Source organism: Apostichopus japonicus, chromosome 18 (assembly GCF_037975245.1).
Source record: "Apostichopus japonicus isolate 1M-3 chromosome 18, ASM3797524v1, whole genome shotgun sequence".
Taxonomy (NCBI): Eukaryota; Metazoa; Echinodermata; class Holothuroidea; order Aspidochirotida; family Stichopodidae; genus Apostichopus; species Apostichopus japonicus.
Window position 1 is genome coordinate 19,708,289 of NC_092578.1, and position 23,352 is coordinate 19,731,640.

At 39.0% G+C, this 23,352-nt stretch overlaps 1 protein-coding gene and 1 long non-coding RNA gene across 3 annotated transcripts in view; one reads left to right on the forward strand and one right to left on the reverse strand.

The window, feature by feature from the left end:
• Positions 1-7,026: 7,026 nt before the first annotated feature.
• On the reverse strand, positions 7,027-14,305 carry LOC139959039 (uncharacterized). 2 transcript variants are annotated; one of them, XR_011789950.1, is made up of 3 exons: positions 13,875-14,305; positions 8,569-8,672; positions 7,027-7,202 (listed from the first exon to the last, which is right to left on the reverse strand). It is a non-coding gene; the product is annotated as an uncharacterized lncRNA (long non-coding RNA). The 2 variants fall into 2 exon arrangements; XR_011789949.1 differs by lacking the exon at positions 13,875-14,305 and adding an exon at positions 13,155-13,632.
• A 6,271-nt stretch (positions 14,306-20,576) lies between these two features.
• Positions 20,577-23,352, forward strand: part of LOC139959022 (uncharacterized) — a 35,301-nt gene continuing 32,525 nt past the window's right edge. Inside the window, exon 1 of the mRNA XM_071956534.1 lies at positions 20,577-20,891. The gene's annotated coding sequence lies outside the window, so the exon portion shown is untranslated. The remainder of the gene's footprint in view (positions 20,892-23,352) is intronic.

The window sequence follows — 23,352 nt, forward strand, 5'->3', positions numbered from 1 at the left end:
TTGTACCCTTGATCACCGAATTAGGTCAGCGATATTTCAGTAAGAGATCTAATCCTAATTTAGAAATATCAGGGGCGTAGCCAGTATGTAGCACTGTAGGCCCGGGCCTATCGTTGATTAACAGACTTTATAAGTATAGAGCTGCAGCACTTTGTTGCCTGTTGTTGTCACGATCGGCGTTCCAAGTTCCAAAACAGCCTTTTCGATAAACATTTACTAGCTACAGTTGTATCAAAGACAATTACTGGCTATAGTTGCAACCAGGGGCGGCGGAATCGGGGGGGGGGGGGGGCACAGGGGCACGTGCCCCCACTTTTCCTCAGGTTAAAATGTGCCCTTTTTCTACATAAAAGTTGTACTCTTGATCACCTTATTAGGTCAGCGATATTTCAGTAAGAGATCTAATCCTAATTTAGAACTATTAATGAATTTCTGTGGGTCAAACTCAAAGCTATATCGAATGGAAAAAAATGTTAGTATCTCTCCTGTCTGACCACAATGACATTCGCCTGGCTATTCCGAATGTTCTCTGCCTAATACACATATACCTACTGGAACCAATGAGCGCAGCCTCCGGAGAGAAATCCTTCTGCGTACAACGCCGGATAAAGACATACTTGCGGAGCACAATTGGTGAAAAATGGTATAATAATATGCTAATGCTTCATATCCATGAAGCAAGAACGAACGGATTAGTTATACGGGACATCGCTTAAGAGTTTACAAAGCGAAACCCACGTCGAATGAAATATTTCGGGAAGTTTTAAATGTTTACTACCACAAGGTTTGTAACCAGTGGCGGAGCGTCCATACAGTCAGGGGCGGATGCCCCCTGATGGACTCAAATGGACTGCTTGTGCCCTTTTCAGCTTTTTACCACTTTTCACTTATTCGAGATTATTGACTTTTTAATTGCGCTCTCATCTACCTATTGACACATGTCACGTTTTGTTGGTGTAATTTTCTGACAAAATGGCGATGACACCTATTTATTCTTCGTTTATCTGCAAATTAGCAAGGCCCGGAAAGGGTCGTTTCCGGCGATCTAGGGAGTATCTTGACTCATAAAATTTCTGTACGCTTCGCGCCAACCTGTGGTGGCGCTCCGCTTAGATAGTGTCGAAAGCGCCCCTACAGACCATTCTCGATCCCCTGATCAATATACCCCTAGCTCCGCAACTGCTTCTAACATTCTGGTGAGTGCCATTATGCATATTCAATTTCCAAAAAAAAAATTCTAATGCATTTCAAAAATGCATTGCTATATTATATTTTAACTTTTTAATAAGCAGAAGCCATTTATAGCCTACTATGAATAATGAGTATAGTTTTAATATCCCATAACCTACCCCATCCTTTCGTATTTGGACATATTTCATTTGCTTTCATGCATGTATCGATCGCGTGTGCAGGGACTTTATAATGATTTCACCTCATTTTGTCTCGAAAGAAAACTTGTTCCTTGTTTCCCAATTTGCACATTGGATATTGCAGTGCTAGTATGCATATTTTCCTTGAGGGTGGGGGGGGGGGGGCGTTGATGGAGTGATGTGTATACGCAAATAAGATAATACAAAAAGAGTTATAAAGGGTACTAAATATCAGGTTGCATCAGTCCAATCAAATTTCTGCAAAGTGCCCTTCGACGTCGGTGCCCCCCCAGATTAAAAGTGCTTCCGCCGCCCTTGGAAAGTGGCATGCTGTATATACGCCACAAATTATTATGCCATTGCATGTTGCATTTCCGACATATTCACGTACACGACTACATCACATCCGCTTGGAGTTAAAAGACGGGAAAATCGGGATTTAATTTTCAAAACGACCTTTGCAATTAGCTTTCAAGGTAATTATAAGTTTCAAGTTGACAGATCTTTCCAGTGCTGTGGTGTTTGCCCTAGAAAGTATTCTTATGAAGCGCCCTCACATGGAGAGAAACTTACACTGAGCTAATACATGGATATCACGTGAAAGCATCGGTCTGCCATAATATGCATACGGAGGTTCAGCTTCCTATAGACCTCTTCATTTAGACACCATAATTAATCAGGCTAACCCTAATGGTAAACCTATAGGGTGAGGGTTAACGCCATAATTGTTTGGAAAATTCTTTTCGATGTCGAAAACCTTCCCACTTAATTCCGCACATATAAAATTTAGTTCCAACCAAGATTTTGACTTTCTTAAGACTTTAATATTTTGGACATGCCATTCTCCTGTGATTCTGTGACGTTATCACACTCGTTTGGAAGGTGGGGAAGTTTTCTATAGAACTATTAGTTCTACAAGTTTCTTTCGATTTTTAGCCTCAGTTTGAAAATATGGCCAGTTGAGCACTTTAACCATTTTTAACTTCTAAACCAGAAATGGTATGAGCATCCGTCTCGAATATCATTGGGAACTAGTGACCCAATAAGCCATAAAATTCGAAGATCGGACCCTTCCCCCTTCAAAGACCCCCCCACTCTTACGGAATAACTTTAAGAAAACAGGTGTATTGGACTATATATGCTACAAAACATGTGCACTGTGTATAGCTGATCATGTGAAGGTTTATATAGAAGCACTCCTTCCTTCCGCAAATTGTTCTCATCTGTTACTGGTATATTTCGAATCAGCCTGCTGAACTTTGGTCAGGTAGGTATAGCTATTCAAACATCTTACATCACTGCTCATTTCTTAGCCGTGCTACTGGGGTATTTTTCTTTATTATTCACTTTTCTTAAAGGATGAATACATCATTTACAAAAGGACAATGAGCAGCCTAGTAATGAGCAAATAAGAAACCAGAAAGTCAAAGATTTAGTGATTCCTTGCCCATAGGAGAAATTTTGTTAGGGCTTTGATTTCAACTTGAGAGATTTGGATATATCATGTTTGTAGGTCATAGGCGTACGAGGCGGGGGGCAGGGGGGGGGGCAGACTGCCCCCCCAAATTTCCAGAGGACAAGAAATTCGGGCAAAAGTCCTGAAAAATTCGGGCAGCCTAAGAGGAGAAATTTTTTTTTCTCCTCTTAGGCTGCCCGAATTTTTCAGGACTTTTGCCCGAATTTCTTGTCCTCTGGAAATATATATATATATATATATATATATATATATATATATATATATATATGTATACATATAATATATATATAATATATATATATAATATGCAGTAGCTTGCCCGAATCTTTTTCAAATTTTTGCCCGACAATTCCATGATTTTCTTTATTTAGCATCATGATGAATATTTCCGTGTAACACCACCGTAAGCGCAGTTCATCTGGGCTACCACGCTTTTTGCACGATCAATTTTTTTTCTTACTAGTCAATTGTATACCTGGACCAAGGGTGGCGGAACCGGGGGGGGGGCACAGGGGTACGTCCCCCCCACTTTTCCTCAGGTTAAAAATGTGCCTTTTTCTACATAAAAATTGAGGTGCCTCAAGTTAGCAAGAGGCCAGGGAACCAGAATGAACACTCGGGAAGGGCCGTTTCCGGCCATCTGAGGGGTTTGTAAAACCAACAATTTTCTAGTACGCTCCGCGCCAACCGATGGTGGCGCTCCGCTCAGATAGTCGTGCATACAACTTTGTAAATCCTGGCTAAGCCCGTGACATTTAATGAATTTCTGTGGGTCAAACTCAAAACTATTTCGAATGGGAAAAAATTTGTTAAGATATTAACAAGAACAAAACTCTAATTCGGAAGATTCCTACATTAGCAACTAGCATGATTTCACCTCATTTTGTCTCAAAAGAAAACTTGTTCTTTGTTTCCCAATTTGCGCATTGGATATTGTAGTGTTAGTATGCATATTTTCCTTTAGGGCGGGGGGGGGGGGTGGCGTTGATGGAGTGATGTGTATACACAAATAAGATAATACAATAAGAGTTATAAAGGGTACTAAATATAAGGCTGCATCAGTAAAATCGAATTTCTGCAAAGTGCCCTTTGATGTCGGTGCCCCCCCCCCCCCCAGATTAAAAGTGCTTCCGCCGCCCGTGACCTGGACATACCCAACATGAGTGTATATAAGAAACATTTTCTTTTTCATGGATGGTGGGGGGGGGGGCGGCAGTGCCTACAAGCCTAAAAGTACAGGTTTATCATATTCTTTGTTACATGTTATAATTTTTGTGAGACAAATTGCAGTCTCACCCGACACAGCGACATTATCCCGCCTACGTTTCGTTGAACAATGTATGTTTTTCTGGAGGTAGCTGAGTACTGTGTTAAAATAATAAATAAGGTAACTAAATAGGAGCTTAAAAAATATACTGTCCCATTTTTCCCCTTCAAAGTGATGTTACCATTTTTTCTTCTTCTTCTAATTTACCAAATTTTTGGGGAAGTGTAAATTTCTAAAACGTGAGATTATAAAATAAAGAATGTTTAGGATGCAACTTGCAGGCCTCAGAAGTGCCGTTTCCGGCAATCTAAGAGGCATTGTTTGCCAAAATTTTTCTTGTGCGCTACGCGCCAACCGATGGTGGCGCTCCGCTTAAATAGTGTCACGGGAACTTTCGGGCACAAAAAGTTCTGCCCCCCAAACTGAAATGATCCCGTACGCCTATGTTGTAGGTTTCACAGTTTGGGCTGTATTGACCTTCACCAAAACAATAGGGTTCTTTAATTGATATGGATCATCGACATACCAAGTACACAAGGGCGGCGGAAGCACTTTTAATCTGGGGGGGGGGGGGGGCACCGACGTCGAAGGGCACTTTGCAGAAATTTGATTGGACTGATGCAACCTGATATTTAGTACCCTTTATAACTCTTTTTGTATTATCTTATTTGCGTATACACATCACTCCATCAACGCCCCCCCCCCACCCTCAAGGAAAATATGCATACTAGCACTGCAATATCCAATGTGCAAATTGGGAAACAAGGAACAAGTTTTCTTTCGAGACAAAATGAGGTGAAATCATTATAAAGTCCCTGCACACGCGATCGATACATGCATGAAAGCAAATGAAATATGTCCAAATACGAAAGGATGGGGTAGGTTATGGGATATTAAAACTATACTCATTATTCATAGTAGGCTATAAATGGCTTCTGCTTATTAAAAAGTTAAAATATAATATAGCAATGCATTTTTGAAATGCATTAGAATTTTTTTTTTGGAAATTGAATATGCATAATGGCACTCACCAGAATGTTAGAAGCAGTTGCGGAGCTAGGGGTATTGATCAGGGGATCGAGAATGGTCTGTAGGGGCGCTTTCGACACTATCTAAGCGGAGCGCCACCACAGGTTGGCGCGAAGCGTACAGAAATTTTATGAGTCAAGATACTCCCTAGATCGCCGGAAACGACCCTTTCCGGGCCTTGCTAATTTGCAGATAAACGAAGAATAAATAGTTGTCATCGCCATTTTGTCAGAAAATTACACCAACAAAACGTGACATGTGTCAATAGGTAGATGAGAGCGCAATTAAAAAGTCAATAATCGCGAATAAGTGAAAAGTGGTAAAAAGCTGAAAAGGGCACAAGCAGTCCATTTGAGTCCATCAGGGGGCATCCGCCCCTGACTGTATGGACGCTCCGCCACTGGTTACAAACCTTGTGGTAGTAAACATTTAAAACTTCCCGAAATATTTCATTCGACGTGGGTTTCGCTTTGTAAACTCTTAAGCGATGTCCCGTATAACTAATCCGTTCGTTCTTGCTTCATGGATATGAAGCATTAGCATATTATTATACCATTTTTCACCAATTGTGCTCCGCAAGTATGTCTTTATCCGGCGTTGTACGGAGAAGGATTTCTCTCCGGAGGCTGCGCTCATTGGTTCCAGTAGGTATATGTGTATTAGGCAGAGAACATTCGGAATAGCCAGGCGAATGTCATTGTGGTCAGACAGTATGGTCGATGATGGGTACCGTAGAATGGGTTTTCTGAAAACTACTTCTCTTGACCTCAAAGGAAGTTTGACACGCATGAAATTCCACAGCGATTTTGTTCTCACCAAAGGCAATCTACGTGCTTTGTTGGAAATTAACGCAATTTCACTTTTAGAGTAATTTTTTTACAAGTTTTCCAGACTTTCACCTATGCTGACCTCAAATGACTGTTGACCCGTGTCCAATATAATAGGGATCTTCTACACAATATGGGCCATCTACATATACTAAGTATGAAATCCTTCCAAGTTACCCCACCTATAAGATATTGTGTTTACAAGCAGTTTAAGTGGTTTTTAGTTTGACCTCTGGTGACCTCAAATGACCTTTGACCTCCACCAAAAACAATAGTAGTCCTAATATGGGTTACCCACATGTAGAGTATGAGTTAAATACAAGCTTCAATTATTGAGATATCGTGTTTACAAGAAAGTGTTACATACAAACACGCACACACACACCCGCAAACCCACACAATCACCATCGCATTGATTTCTTCAGCCTTTGGCAAGGAATCAAAAAGAGGCCTGTTTCTGGATATAATGCCCAGAGAACTACAGCAACTGTAATACAATGACTCAGACTTTTCTATTTTATTCTTTTTATTTCAAACCAAAAATATAGTATAAATGTAAAAATACACGAGGTACACAAAATATGAATATATAGGTTAAGAGAAAAGATGTGATAAAGAGCTTGAAATAAACTTAATTGAAATGTACTGTTAAAATCATTACAATCCCAGCTGCCTGTACCACTCCACCCCCTCCGAAGACTTAATAATAGTAATAATGATGACAACAACGATTTTCCAATAATAATAATAATAATAATAATAATAATAATAATAATAATAATAATAATAATAATAATAATAATAATAATAATAATAATAATCATGATAACGATAACGATGATGATGACGATAATAGTAACAACAACAATAATAATAAGAATGATGATAATGACAATAATAATAATAGTAATTATAGTAACAGCAACAACAATAATAATAATAACAATAAGAATGATGATGAATAATAATATTTAGGGTATTTATACATTAAGTTGCCAATGGATTGATGTACCTGAAACTCTCGACCCGCCCACCCTCCCCACCTCACCCCTCCGCTTTTCTTAGTGGATGTGTGCAAGTTATTATGGTTCACTATTTCACTCAACAAATGCTGTAACATGCTTGGACCACATAAACACTGAATGCTCCAAACCACCGTACTTCAGATGTTGTCAGCAACTGTTTCCATCGTTGCGGCATTTCAAGAAACACACTTTGCATTGAATTGGTGCCTTCATGAATAAAATGTAGTAAAGTAAACGAATAGTTAGGAAGCAATACAATATATTTTGTAGATATCAGGAAGTTAAAAAAAAAATCAACAACTGTTCATAACTTTCTGCAGATCATTTCTCATGTTTTTGCTTTGTCGTGGCTCCTGCTTCAAGGTGTCCTGGGTATTACAGGGTATTACACAAAGTCTTTGCCCACGAAACCATGATTATGAAGCATTGAATTCAATGATTTTTTAATTATTTCTAGAAGTTTATACTCTTACTCATATGCTATGATGATGATATGATGGATGGCTAGTTCTCAATTAAAAAAGAACAAATTAAAACCATTAGATAAACACAGTCATTTCACATACTGAGAGGTGCCTTGTACTTACTGCATTGGTCAGGAGAGAAAACCCATAGGTTACCATTATGTTTAAAGTTAAGTCTCTATTTTTCCATTTCTTCTTTGTTTTAAATGATTTGCTTGTAACCCTATCAAGAATATTGTTTCCCAGAAGACATACTGTGTTTATGCTTCTAATTGGCAACACCTCTCAGTTTTAGTCAGATACCCCCACCCCCTCAACCTCCACCCTAAAGTACTACAAAGTTCTGACTGACAGGTGGTGGTTCCCAGTGTCAGCCACTATAGAATAACAATACTTGTCCATACTTTTGGGGGTATTTTGGCACAGAGATTAGTCAAACTTTTGGCTTTAAAGGTAGTCAGTATAGGTCCCAAATTATAGCATGCTATAACTGCTAGAAGTTTTCAATAAGTACTTTCCTGGAGGTCTTTACTATACAAACTGTTCTAAGAAATTGTTAAGAACACACAAGATGACTAAATGTCCCAGTTAGGAAATTTCCTCAAAGTTTGTAATAAAAAAAAAGTTTAATAATTTTGACCAAAGGTGACCATATTTGAATATCTAGCATATTTGGGGCCATTATAGCATACCTTTAAGAGGAACCCCACCTGGAATTAGTGATATACTTGAAACACTCTCAATGCATATCTACTTTCTTTACCCGGCCTCTGTATTGCATAAACATTTTACTCATTAACTTTTCCTTGCAAGAATATAAAGAAATTCCAAGAGACCTTTACATAGCCACAGGAACAGTGACACCAATTTATGTGTTCATTATGCTGTCCCCAATTCCCACCCCACTCACTTCCTCACATATTGTCATTTTGTTATATATTATCAAGAGATCATTGCTATTGCAGTTGAAGTCTCCTTTTTACTGGACACTGCCTTGATATACCATTCTATATGAGATCAACCTCACCTTCTAGTTTTACAGACACACTCACTATGCACAACATTAACTATACAGTATGTGGATATGAATCCAATTATTCATAAAGTACCTGCACTTTTTGAGGTAATGTTCCTCCATAGGCTTATGTATGCTGTGTCCACCACTTTCCATTTACCAGTTTCAGTATTAAACACTTCTGGGGTGGTACAGTGCCTTAAAATGGACAAAAATTAGACAGATAATATGTGAATCAGTGACTAATGCATGTCCTTAATGGAAAACTGGGGAACACAGAATAGAAAATACTAAGTGGGAGAAATTTGGAGAACATTATACAAGATGAATATTGTTCATGATAACTTTATCTGGGGTGGTGAGTTGCAAAGTAAAGCACAAATGGATTACAAGTGAAAATATGGGTTTATTTCCATGCAGTCATCTAATGGTGCTTATGAACACATTGGCTTGACGAGAGGTGCTCAAAAACATCCATTGTTAGCTCAGCCATGACAACATGCTGTAATATTTGCATAGTTCAACAATTTGCACAACTTCATAGTTTCTGATGAGAAATGTATGCCTATGTGTGTAATAAAAATTTCTTTTGTTTAAACATATGGGCCTACAGAGCATCCTGGTGGGAAACTGCAGGTCCACTTACTACAGATATTTCCATACACATGGCTAACCAGTTTGCTGAGAGCTGTTCTTCTCTATATATAAATATATATATTAGTTATCCGTTCCAGTAGTTCCAAGATATGAGATGGCACCATCCAAACATGTTTCCTTTTAACAGTTTTTGTTGTTTAAACTGAAGTTAGCTGCCGAGCTAACAACTCATTTTGAGTCTTTCATTGGAACACCAGTGGATGGTCTATAGTGAAGTCATGATTACATTAAAATTACCCCTACAATTCACATTTGCTGTGTAGAGTGATGGGCAATAGAAAGCGAGATTATCACAGAGAAAATTCCTATGTACAGTAGACAATGTGAGGAAATTCAACGAGAGCTTTGCCACTGAAAACTCCTGTAATTCCTTTTGTTACAAGTCTCATGATGGTGCCGAATACTTGACCTTCTCTTTGGAAACTGTTTGGCTGTATGATATCTGTTGATGGAATTGAACCACCTGCTGAATGAATTCTGCATCACCAGAACAGATTATATAATGGTCTAACAAGTTCCAAAAAGAAAGAAATCAATTTGGTCTATGTTTCTAGCACCTGGAATTTAAAAACTGAAGTCCAATTTTGGAGTTGAATGTCAAATCATCCCTCAGTACAATTGCCACACATGGGGAATGAAACTTTGGAGAACCATCAGCAGGGGGATGAATGTATGAATATGATGAATCAGTCATGGATGTGGAGTAAATCTTCACTATATGGAGAATACATTGCATCCCACACAGCCCACAGATTTTGAGAAGACTTCATCAGGGAAAGAATAATCTTGTGCAACCTGTAAAAATGTTTTTTTGCCGACAATGTTATTAAAGGCCAATCACAATTTACAACGAATATCATAACATGTGTGAGGATGTAGTAGACAGAAATAACAACGGATTTTGTGTTTCACCAATGGTCTGGTGGCACCATGTATTTAAACATGAAATTAGATATAATCGGTAAAATCAAGAGGGCAGTGGGTAAGACTCAAGAGAAACCCCCTGACACACTGCAAAGAGAAGAAATAAGTAAAAGTGAAAAATAGGAAAAATGACTATACAGTATATACGCACTCTAGAGGTAAAATATTAACGTCACCTAAAACCAAGGCCAAAAGGGTGTACATGCACGGACATCGTTATGACATCTTTAACTTAACTAGCAGTGGTATTAATCCAACGTATAACAATACATAGTAGAAGTAGCTGCGACTATTACGTCTCTGACACGTCTGTCAATAACAACAACTTAATACTAAACAAAAGGGTATTGTCCATATACGGCTTAACTACCAAACATATATACTGCTTTAAGTTATAACATTTTAGTAAAACAATACTAACTCGGATAGTGCATGGCGAAATTAATACGAACCATTGAATTTGGTCAAAGGGAAGGAAAATATCTTAACTATTATGCATACTATCACTTTAAGGCTATAACCGTACTATCCCTTTAAGTGGGTAGTCATGACCTTAAATATGATAAGAGAAAATATCTCTTAAGTCTTAATGGTTAAAAGTAAAATAAAGAGAAAGCATACTGATAATATAGAAAAAGCACTTAGAAATATAGATGCACACGGTGAGGCTATGCTGTTATGTTACGTTAGGTAACTACCAGTGTTCGATTTTTCCGGTATCGCATCGCAAAATGCGATCCAAAACGACAAACTTGCGAGACGTTTCCAAATCAGCATCGCACATTGTGCCGATTTGTGCGATTCAAATTCCTAGTCAGATTTGGGAGCAAACACTCAAACCTTAACTTACGAACTGTCGATCACAATGTAGAAGTTATAATTTATTGAGTTTATACTCAATGTACAACTTATTCACTTGACCATATAGCGAAAAAAAAACCTGAAAAAATAATATCCTACCATAGTTAAGTGTAAAGCAAATAGCCTAACCACCTCGGCAGTTACGGATCTCACGTAACTAAAAGGTTCCCTGGCAACGTGCCAAAAAAATGTTAACAAACAGGTGTTACACAGGGGATGAGCTCACAGTTGTTGGGAAGGTACCTGGGCAAATTCGCAGCACATGTACCGTGGTACAGTAGTTGGGTATAGGGTTAAACACTGCAGTTGTAAAAATGTACGCATCAAGGGCGTAGGAACCGGGGGGGGGGGGCTGGGGGGGGCGCCAGCCCCCACAGTGAAAAATGTGGAGGGGCGGAAGTATCATTTCGCCCCCCCGGTTCGCAAGTCAGAAAACCCCTTTTTCATTTCCAAATGAGAAAAAAATCTCATTTGGAGCACCAAATTGCATCTTAGGCCAGGTGAAAATACAAAATTAAGTTTACAAAATGGAGTGGGTGTTGAAGTGTGCTATATTGCACCAAATTGCATCTGAGGCCACCTGGAAATGCAAAAAATTCCAAAGGGCAGGGGGACACCCCCTCCCCTTAGACCCCTCCCCCAGGCCGGCCATCAGTCTTCAGCCCCCCCACTCAAAAGTACCTTCCTACGCCACTGGTACGCATAGTGCAGGCTATTCATTGTTAGGCAGTCTAGAAACGGGGCTTTGCTGAACGTTGTTTGTTTCATAATATCGGAAGTTTTGTAAGTTGCACTTTTTAAAGATTGAAAGACAGATTAAATCTTTTTTCATTTTATAACATAATATAGCTACTTTAACTTGTCATTTTAAAATTTTCATCAGTTTCGTGACAATTTAAATAAAAAAAGTTGTCAGTATTTTGCATCCTCAACTGCGAATTTTTTCATCGCCAGACATCGCAAAAAATCACAACAATTTTCGGGGGCTTTCGCCCCCAGGATCCCCACGAGGGGTTCTACCCCATGACCCCACCATAGCCCTAAGACGGGCCCCTGGACACCACGCCTTTATGCTCGCACGTTACGCGTGCTAGGCAGGCGAACACCGGCGGGAAATCGGCAGTGTGTTCGCGGGAAATTGAAGGTTTTCCAACACTGAGTGAACTGTGCAGTTACTGTATGCATCATGTTCAAGGTTTTCACGGAGGCCTTTGAGGAAATGAATGGTTAGTACAGTGTATATATGCTGCACTAATGCTGTGTGTAGGCCAAGGTTCACGAAGGTCATTGGTTATATTCGCGCGCTGTAGACGTGTTTTTAGATGTTACGGAGAGTCAGGTTTCCATGGATATTAATCGAAAATGAATCTGAGTTTAACTGACGCTAAAGAAATGGATAGTCTTGGGCAGATTAACAAATCATTGCAAGTATAAATAAGTACAGGTAGCTCTGCTGTTAAAAAGAAAAGTTCAATATCGGTTTGCTGTTATTGGCAATTAGGCAAAATTTTACCGATACCGATATGCTGCCGATATTGCAAATATCGGCCGATACCGATATTGAAAACGATTATCGTAGCAACACTAGTATAAATAATAATAATAAACAAACATTTTCTAGTTAATACATTGATCGCCAACATTTGGTCCGTTTTGTGGTAATTTCAAAACTGCTATTCAATATTGGGGAACTGCTATGCAACAAAAATATTGTATAGCAATTGTCGAAATTTGTTGCTATGCAAATTTTTGGCCATAAGTCGAACCCTGGTAACTACACGTTATGAACCTCATTCTTGTATACATACACATTACTATAAATTTAACGTTACATGGGCGCCGCCATCTTAGCTGAAACAGAGGGCGTTCTCCCAGAACATAATCTCAACCTCGTGTATGTGAGCCTCTTACGTAACTGGCTCCTAGAATTATCTCTATAATACATTCCTTTAAAATATGAATGTGAAATCAACCCTTAAGTAAAACCTGTAGATTATTTATAAAGATACATCTTCAATAAAACGAGTTAAATATAAGTATATGTAACCCACGGTGTGTCTACTCAACATAACGTTAGAATAGGGCTTCCCTATCCCGGCATAATCTGTACAGTAGGATAGCGTACCCTAGCCAAGCCTTACCGATACGAAAATGGTCGATAATATTAAGTAAAATATACGATCACTGAATAACTCCAGTGCTACAAGAACTTAACAGGTTAAAGAAAGATATATTTACCTCTAAGTGTCAACAATGTGATTGTCCAAGTGCATCACATGCTCATTTATTACTTATGACTCAAACTTTCGATAAACTATTCGTGCTTGTTGATTCGTCTCGAAATATATAGTGTGCACGCTAACTGAGCTATTCCCAGCTGGCTATATTGCGTAACACACAAGGACCCTTTGTTCGAGCCGGAAATGACTCATGGCTACTTGCCATGGAACGCACAGATTCCCTCACCATGTACAGGCCTATTGAAGTTCAATGAGTTTACACAGTTGGAGACCAAATGTGCATTTCAATATCTCAAACAGACCATTGTTTGTCTTCAAATCTACCATAGGCCTATTTCTGAAATATCATGGGGAAATAGGAATAATTAATATCCTCTTGTTTGAACAAAATTAGGACTGGAGAAGAAACATTATACAAAGTGGCTATGCTTACGACTAGTCGTAACAATAATTCCCTTTCACGCATGCGCAGTTGCTTTAACGCAGCTATTTTTACGACTAGGAGTACTATTTTTACGACTAGGAGTAACAATATTTCCCAGTTAGGGGTTGGGTTAGGGTTAGGTTCGGGGTATGGGTTACCGCTACTACATGCTAAGTTGCTTTATTTACTTCATAGTGCATGAATTCGCCAATGTCGTAAGAATAGTTAATAAATCATTGTTACGACTAGTTGTAAGAAGAATAGCCACGGCCAACATTATAAAGCTAAACCAACCTGTCTGGAAGATCCACACGAATCTTCAACACGTCCCTCATCATGAATTTCGTTTTCAGATAATTAGGTGCAGATGCTATATGAGCTGTAAACGTTAACATAAACTAATAAGTGCTAGGCCTTTGCCTATTTCATTATTAGGGCCTAGCCAACTCCAGTCTCACTCTGTGTGTAACTTGAAGTCATATGGACGACTTGTCAAGTAACGCAATAACATTATTCTGTGCAAATCCGACCACTTTTACTTGGTAGTCCTCAACACAGTCACCGGGCACACATGCATTGCGTTCATATCAAAAATAGGAACTGAATGCTTCACTTGTTTGGTTGATAAAGTGACTGTAAGTATGGGCCTTGGCTATTACTAACGTAATTCCATGTACACCACTGAAACCGGGGTCGGCATAAGGGCGCAGACATGTTGTTTATCCAGGAAATGCCTGCGATTGGCTGAAACCCTAAATCTTCTCTGAGATCTATTTTGATTGGTGCTAACATTCTGTGACCAGAGCCGTATATAGAGATATACGGCTCTGTCTGTGACCAGAGCCTTATATACAGAGAGTTGCGACAACTGAAATTTGGGGGCCATTTTGGGGCCAAATCGGCAACATACAGTATGTGTGGGAATGGGCGTTCAGGTGGATAGGGGAATTTTTCGATGGCATTGTAGAAGTGTGAGCGGGATTCTGGGTTTTATTTTTGGCCTGCTCATGTTGTGGTGCTTTTATGTGCCGAGGCTGTGTAAGTAGGGCGTCGAGTGTCGAACGGGAGGGGGGGGGGGGATTGGCTGCGCTCAAGTTCAAGGGGATGAGGTTGGCACATTTGGAAGTCCAAATTCAACAGTTGATATTCTGGTACGGTAAAATTGTATTATGACTGGTTATATATCATATTGTAACACATATTGCACACTTTCGGAATAATGTACATTCTTCCATTGTTGCCATGGTAACCAAACAAAGCCTGTGATTGGTCAAAATTGGGATTAACTGTACTTGAGCTAGCAATGGCTGATGAAGTTGATATTTGGACATGTGACTGGTACTGACATGGTGCACAGAATCATGAAGCTAGGTCTTTGAAAATTGGTTGCTATGGTAACTAAATGGACCAATCACATTTTGTCTGTGTTCCAGTCCCACGAAATTTAGAGCGCAGGGTTAAAGGTGACATGTGGGGCAGGGGAGGGGATTGTTTCGGGGTATCACAATTGGTCTCGTCGGTCGGATATAAACAGCCACGTCGGAAAAAAATGAATTAATCCCTCCCTCTCCTCCAGGTTCAGAGAACGTGGTCGGTTCCTGGAGTACGCTGGCATCTGTCAGATGGGGGCACAAAATGGCAGTCCCGGGAGCAGGATGGGCTTGGTTACACCCCTGCCTCGTTAATATCTGAGCACTGTAGTCAGTGCTCATCCACGATCATCACGGCCAGGGTTCCTCGTATGAACCTCAAAGGCTTCCTGAACCCGTAGTATTAAATCAAAACAAATCACACAAATTGTCTACCTGTTAAGTGGGGATCCGGGGAAGGGGGGGGGGGGTTCCAACATGGAGGAACAGGAAAGCTACAGCAAAGAAGCTGCCATTTGTTCCAGCTTACAACACTTGGTATAGTGACTCATATACTAGATGCTCATGCCTCACTTTCTTGCATCGTCGATGAGGGAAAATGGGAATTGCTGTCGACTTCAGTTTCCGCTTCCCATCCACCGGTTCTGCTCAAACTGGTCCTCTGAGAAGTGAGCCTGTAGGAGGGAAATATTGATGCTGAATTTTATTCAGTGATAGGCCCCGCAACTTTAATATATATATCAGGAAACTAACCTGTAGTTCTAGTGTGGAGGGGGGATTTTTAGTTGCACATTACCCAAAATAGCTATGAATACTGTACATTTAGATTGGAACACTCCCAGAACAGTATGACATTTAGGCAGGCATGGGGGGGGGGGGGGGTTGCCTCTACCCACCAGCCAGGTCGGTCAGAATAAATTCTCAGTGACAGACGTCATAGAAGATGAAATTTGCTGCAGTTACTCTTCTGACCTTGGTTTTGAAAAAGAGGGGTGGGGTGGGCAGTTCTAAGTGTTATACCGTGGCAGTTGGAAGAAGGTTCATAAGGCTTCATCACAGAAGCCTAGGCTGAATATTTCTCACTCAGCCACTGTCACAATGTGGGTATGACCTAATTTTATTTCAAATGTATGAAATACGAATAATAAATTGCAGCTGACAGGACTTTACCACCCTAATATGACCCAAACTGGGTGCTGTAAGGAATTTACACTAATCTGGAACTCACATCGCAAACATATGGTATATGTGAGTAGGATATTTCAGCGTTATGAGAACTAAGCTGTTGCTGGAATTTGAAAAGATCTACTTCAGAATATTTTTGTATGAGAGTCAGGCTTTTATCTACGAATTGTATGTCTAATAACTTGAAAAAGCTGCATCTATATACTATAGGATCCAAAAGTCAGAAATTCTTCAAAATACTAATTGTGCCTCTATTACTAGAGATGGGCTTCTATTATTAATGGATAAGGTAATCGTGACCAGACAACACCCCCGGACAACCCTCCCCCAACAGAAGCATAAATATGTTGTCAGAAGTCGAAAATTAGAGTCGTTTTTGGGGGGGGGGATTGCCGGGGGGGGGGGGGGGAGTTGCCCGCCAACCACGGTAAAATGCTAGGCCTAGGCTCAGTCAAATTGAATTTCCTGGGTTATGTCCTCTTTTGCTTGGAACTGCCCGGTTGTAAGAATATGAATTAGGATCTGTATACCGTACCTATGTATGACATGGACAAACATGATTCCTGAGCCTAATTAGGCCTATGGTTTTCAGTTGACTCTGTTAGTTTTACCTGCTATCCTCTAACAGGACACAATGTTCTAGGAAATATATTTACCTAGCCTACAGTGATAGTTTAGTAACCTAATTTTTCATTATTATTTCATAGAAGATAGTGGAGTTATGGACCAGTTCAATTCAAATCATCAAGTGCAAAGCAGAATGATTAATCATTTCAATGGTCTGCCAGACTCGCCACCCAAATTTTCATAAATAATAATCAAAACAAGCTCATGACTCAATGGAGCCAAGCAGTTTTTCATTAGGGGGCTAGGCTAGCCCTTGGTGCTTTGTATTGCACACTGTGCTTCGTAGATCCCCGATTTGTCTTGCCACGCTGGAGCCTTCAATTTAAGGAATATACTCACTAAACTTTGCAGAGATATTTTTCTGCACCTTATAACAGATCTCATCTCAACATCGCAACTTTCTTGATCAGAACTTGTTAAAAATAGACCATTTTCATGCCTGAAATTTATGCTCTGTTTTCTGTGTTGTTAACTATGTGTGTATGTACACTGCACAGTGCACCATACATAGCTGTAAGGACTGTGTGGTGTAACCCACAGTCCTGGTTATGGACTAGGCTAGGCCTAGTGTTACGAATCTTAGTTCATTGTACTAGGCCTAGGCCTAGGTGAAGTACTAACATCGCAAAGTTTGTGATTGGAGTTCGCCTTCCAGTGAAGCCTGTTTACTTTCGCCTCCCATGTTTTCCTCCGATCTGGGTTTGTTGGGAATCCATTTTCGGGACGATTCGAACAGCCCCACGCTGAACAGCCAGGCATTCTGTGATGGCAGCGCAGATGTTGACTGCTCGAACGTACGTTGTTGTCGATCTTACGGCCAGAATTAGTTGGCCCCAAAATGGTGCCATGAGGTCACGTGATCGAAAATTCCCGGACCCGAGTTGTCGCAACTCTCTGTATATAAGGCTCTGTCTGTGACAACGTCGTAGTGCCCCCAATCCAGTGAGTGATACATGATATTGAAAAGGGACGTCTACGATCTAGCTGGCTAAAAAAAAGTACAGATTCGCTGGAGTGCAAAAATTGCCCTACAATCAACTGATTTTTTTAACCTGGCTGGGGAGTTTAGGTCCTGTTCTTCATAAGTAGGATTATGCTTTACGCCTTCCTGTATGTTAGGTTCTGGTTCACACTAATGTGCATATGTACAAGAAGTTAGATTGTGATTTGGTTTCAGTTTTTTAGATTTTTAAATCTTAAAAATTCAGAAAACTTGTCCAAAAGGCAAAAAAAGTTTTTGTTCCCACTTGGCCGAATGAGAAAATAAGAAAGTTAGCATTTTAGATTCATGCAGTGTAAATTCACATTTCCTTATTTATTTTTCACAGAAGTTTTGCCTATGCAGAAGGATAAAATATGGCCTATAAACACACTATCTTTGTGGAACGTTTAATACCTTTTGACTTTAAGAGAGCTATGATCTTTTGTTCAACTCTGTGTTAAATCGGCTTAGTAACAGCTTGACTGCGGCTGTGAATGTAACTGTATAGCGTGGAGGGTAGTTTGGAGACAGTGTGCACTCGACTCATTATCTGCTTGTAGCTGTGCTCATTATAGCCGCGGAAAAATCCACCGGGAACCGGCGGTTAGATTTGCATTAGGGCAACAGTCTCCCTTACAGCGAAGTTGCATTTCCAACCCGACCTCAAGCGGGGCGCGAAATTATTTTTCCCACTTCGACGCGGCCACATGGGCGTGGATTATGAAATACGTCACAGGCCGGCAAGTTTGTGACTTCGACTTCGAGCTCTTACGAAGTCAATACTATTGACTTCTTAATATGTACTGTGTTGAGTGGAAGACTTGTATTTAAAGCTCACCTTTGTACATGTCAAGACCTCAACTATCTTAAGAAGTTGTAACTATGTTACTATAACACAGATTTAGGATGAGAGAAAAGTTGCTACATTGCTTATATAAAGGCAGTTAAACACAAAGTTGATGTGTAAGCTTTATGCCTGGCAAATACATAGCTGAAGGGCAAAATTATATTCTCTATGTTATTGCGAGTCCATGATGCATGTGAACTGGATGGAAAACTATTTGAGATTAACTGAAAGTCTTCTACTGTGTTTCAATTTCATGTCGTAGGCACACCAATCCTTTCACCAAAGAGTGATTACAATGATAACTTTTGCATTATGAATCTTATTTGCTGTTTTTTACAATATATTTTTTTTTATATTGCTTCCTGACTTTGTTCAGCTATTACATTATATCAACTCTTGGGTATTGAAAGTTTCAACGCGCATGTTGAAATAACTAGCATAGTGTTGGTTTCCAAAACTTTCCAGTTATTATTTGCAAGCCCAATTTTTGATAATTCTTTTATTTCCATTTTTTTTTGTAGTTGTCTCCACTTTACAGCTTTAATTGTTTTGTATCTGTACATTTAATTGTTTTTGTATTGCTATGTTTTACTTTTTATGTATAACGTTGAATGTAAAAAGCAGGGCCTTATTGGAAACCAGCTTTTGCTGAATAAGCAACCCAGGATAAAAATGCGAATAAATAAAAAAAAAAAAAATGTCGGGCATTCGGGCCCTCCATACACTCGCTCAGCGCCCGCAACACAATTTCATAATCTAAGGTACCTCCCACCGACCATCCTATTGATATTATGTGCTATTCGCCTCATAAGAATAGGAGGATGCTGTTAGCATTGAATGTTATTTTAAGGGCATCCGTAGATACAAATTGGCACCCGTGATCAAATCTCCGTATATTTATTTAACTCGGTTAGCGTAAAGCTAACTTCTCCCGAGGACCTGAAGTATCATAACCAATAGTGAAATGAAAAATATAATAATATACAATAATAATAAGAACATTAATATAAGAAAATGAATAATGACTGGGAGTCATTTTTCCAAGAACAGGAGCCATTTCTGAAATCACGTAAAGGTTGCCACATATTCCAAACTATACTATAGTATTAGCGCATGAAAAGAAGAACGATAGCCGCCCGTTTTTTCCCTTCAGATCTCAGTACGAGAAACATGTATTTTATTTGTATAATAGAACAACTTTCGTTAATATTTTCCTACCCTAGCTATATGTCGATTTTATAAAACCTTCATGAAAACAGACTTTTTGAAAATGGATTTTGAAGCTCAGTCAACAATTTAAGAAATGCTTAGGCCTACCGTTAAATACTGGCGTCAAAAAATCCATAACGGATCCACAACGGATAACAATGCTAAGTAGAGCTTACTTAAAGAGAAATAGAAACTGCATGTACATCATGGTCATTTTAAGTATCCAAGTACTATACAAAGAGATCGAGTTCACCGAAACATCCCTTTTCCTTATCACCTGAGGAAAACCGTCTTTTATAAATTATAGTAGGCCTACCATACAGTACTTTACATTTGATACAAAAGTTTCTTCTATACAATAGTTTCCCAAAATTTGTATGTGTCGCAATAGTTTAAGTTTTAACCAAGGGCAGTACCATTCATAATTTGCATATTACACCAAAATTTACAATCGGCGTCTAGATGGCGGGAAAATGTAACATAATGTTCAATCTGTTGGGTCGTTCCCATGGTGCGATGAACTTGGCCAAGTTCGAATGTCGATGACCTACTTATGTTCCGTGACCAATGTCAATGGGAATTATGTGTGTAAAAACTCGTGTTTTTCCACGTGTAATATATATAGAAGTTTTACGTAAGGGGAGCGAATTTCGGGGTGTTCAGCTCTGCTTACACCTATCTTAACCCTATCACACGGACCAACGAACATGCGGTTTGCTCGCGACATTAGCTATTGTGTCAGCTATATATGCAAATGATGAACAAATAAACGTTGTTCACAGGCATGCACAGCTATAGCTACAGGCGTACATACAGTACTCGCGACATATGTGTGTATTCCGTGTCTCAGTTCCCTTTAGCTGCCGGTTCGGATTTTCGTGATTTTTATTCACTGGTTCCTGATTTTTCCGCGCCTGGCTTGCCTTTAATACATAACACCAGACGACCGCTAATTTTCATAAACGACGCTTGGAAATTTCCCAAACGTTACTACATCCAAACCTGAGATTTTCATGTGCCTCGAAACCAACATTGAGAACAGGCCTATGAATACGGTTTTCTATATTTTTGTTCAAATTAATGCTGCACAAGTAAATGCAATTTGTTATTATTAGAAACATCATTGGAGTTGTTTTTAGTTCTTATTATTCCTTTATATCAATCTGAAACGTTAAACAGTAATCCTACACTAGTTACGTTGTCACCATTTACTTAGTTTGATTGGCCTAAGCTTAAATTTTCTAATTGAGCTTGAATGGAGTTAATAATAGTAACGAACAAGGATGTTAAACATTAAGTTCGGCATATTTTTTATTTGTTCATAAACGGAATTATATTGAACATAAGCTCAAAATAACGTCGGAGTGTAAGAATTAGGTATTAAAATTAACATTTTGGTAAAGATTGAAGATGGATGATTTGTTTGAGATACTTTTTGAGATGGAAAAGTTTGGGTAACTATTCTTGGCGCTTTTCGGGCCATTAACATACATAGGATACATACAAGCCTTTGTTACATGCATGAGAAGAGTTGCATTAAGTACAATGTACCAATTTTGGACGAAGATAGGCTATTTCATTACTAGGGTTGTGCGGGATCCCGGTAGTCAAGTGAATACCGGTATCCCGATCCCGGCTTTGACTAATCCCGATCACAGTGCAATGTGTAACTACTACCGGTATTGGGAAAACAACCGGTTATTACATTCGTTTTGGTATCATTCCCGGGAATCCCGGACTGTCCCCGGACATAATAAAAAATATCTACGTGTTACTATTTGAATTAGAGAAAAGAAAACACGTTTATTTCTGGTTCCTGTGTTTTAGTTTGAATAATATCTTATCAATTTACGCACTGGCCTAGACATATTAACGAATCAACTTTTCACGTAGTAATTTGGACCTAGGCTACACCAAATATCGAACGTTAGTTATGCTCAGCATGTTACGAGACCTCAAAGTTATTCAGAAATTTTCGTTATTTATTCTTCCTGCAAAAGATGATTGTGAAGGTTCCCATGTACAAAATCTCACCATTATGCATTTCACCACATTTTGTTTTAATAAGTATAACGATTTAATAATTTTTGATCCAAAACCGAAGGGAGCATATCAAATTAAATCCATCTTCGCAAGGGACTGTATATTATCATAGCCTAGGGTACGGTACTGTTACACACTGCTGTGCGGTACTTGAGAGTTGATGCTGTAATGAAATGGATTCGTTTATTAATGCTGGGGGTTCCACGATGTCATTTCTAGTTATCTTTCGCTACTTTTTTATTTTTAAGAACTTTTGTACGAAGATTGATATTGTACGTATTGAAAGTATATTTTCTGGAGTAAACAACAGCCGATTAATGATATAAATAAATCTGTACTATTCTTATTATATATGTAGTTTATAATCCCGTATTTATGTAGCCCCTATCTTACATTATTTTTGTCTGAAGTTCCAAACAGGTGGGGACTTGTTGATAGTTAAAAACTTTTCATTGTGAACTTTTAAACTTAAAGTATTAGTAGTAAGTCATGTCCTGTCTTTCCGACATGCTTAGTGATTCCCGTTAAATTAAATTGAATTTAGGTAAAAATTCATGCAAACTAAACCATCGGCCGATCCTAATTCTAAGCCTATACATCGAAAGTTACGCCGTATACACCTCGCAAGAAAACCACGATAACCTTGAATGAAAAAACAATATTTTGCACTTGAAGATCTGTCTTCCCCCAAAATGCAATGATAAGGTCTAGACCCAGTACTTCTTGATACATTGAATTTCCAATTACTAGTCAAAAACATTTTCTGGAAAAAACGTACGATATTTTTCACAAAAATTGATGATTAGATAAGTGCTTCCTCACAATCAACGAGCCGCCCCGAAATTCGCTCCCCTTACGTAAAACTTCTATATATATTACACGTGAAAAACACGAGTTTTTACACACATAATTCCCATTGACATCATTGGTCACGGAACATAAGTATAGGGCATCGATGTTCGAACTTGGCAACTTGGCCAAGTTCATCGCACCATGGGAACGACCCAACAGATTGAACATTATGTTACATTTTCCCGCCATCTGGACGCCGATTGTAAATTTTGGTGTAATATGCAAATTATGAATGGTACTGCCCTTGGTTAAAACTTAAACTATTGCGACACATACAAATTTTGGGAAACTATTGTACAGAAGAAACTTTTGTATCAAATGTAAAGTACTGTATGGTAGGCCTACTATAATTTATAAAAGACGGTTTTCCTCAGGTGATAAGGAAAAGGGATGTTTCGGTGAACTCGATCTCTTTGTATAGTACTTGGATACTTAAAATGACCATGATGTACATGCAGTTTCTATTTCTCTTTAAGTAAGCTCTACTTAGCATTGTTATCCGTTGTGGATCCGTTGTGGATTTTTTGACGCCAGTATTTAACGGTAGGCCTAAGCATTTCTTAAATTGTTGACTGAGCTTCAAAATCCATTTTCAAAAAGTCTGTTTTCATGAAGGTTTTATAAAATCGACATATAGCTAGGGTAGGAAAATATTAA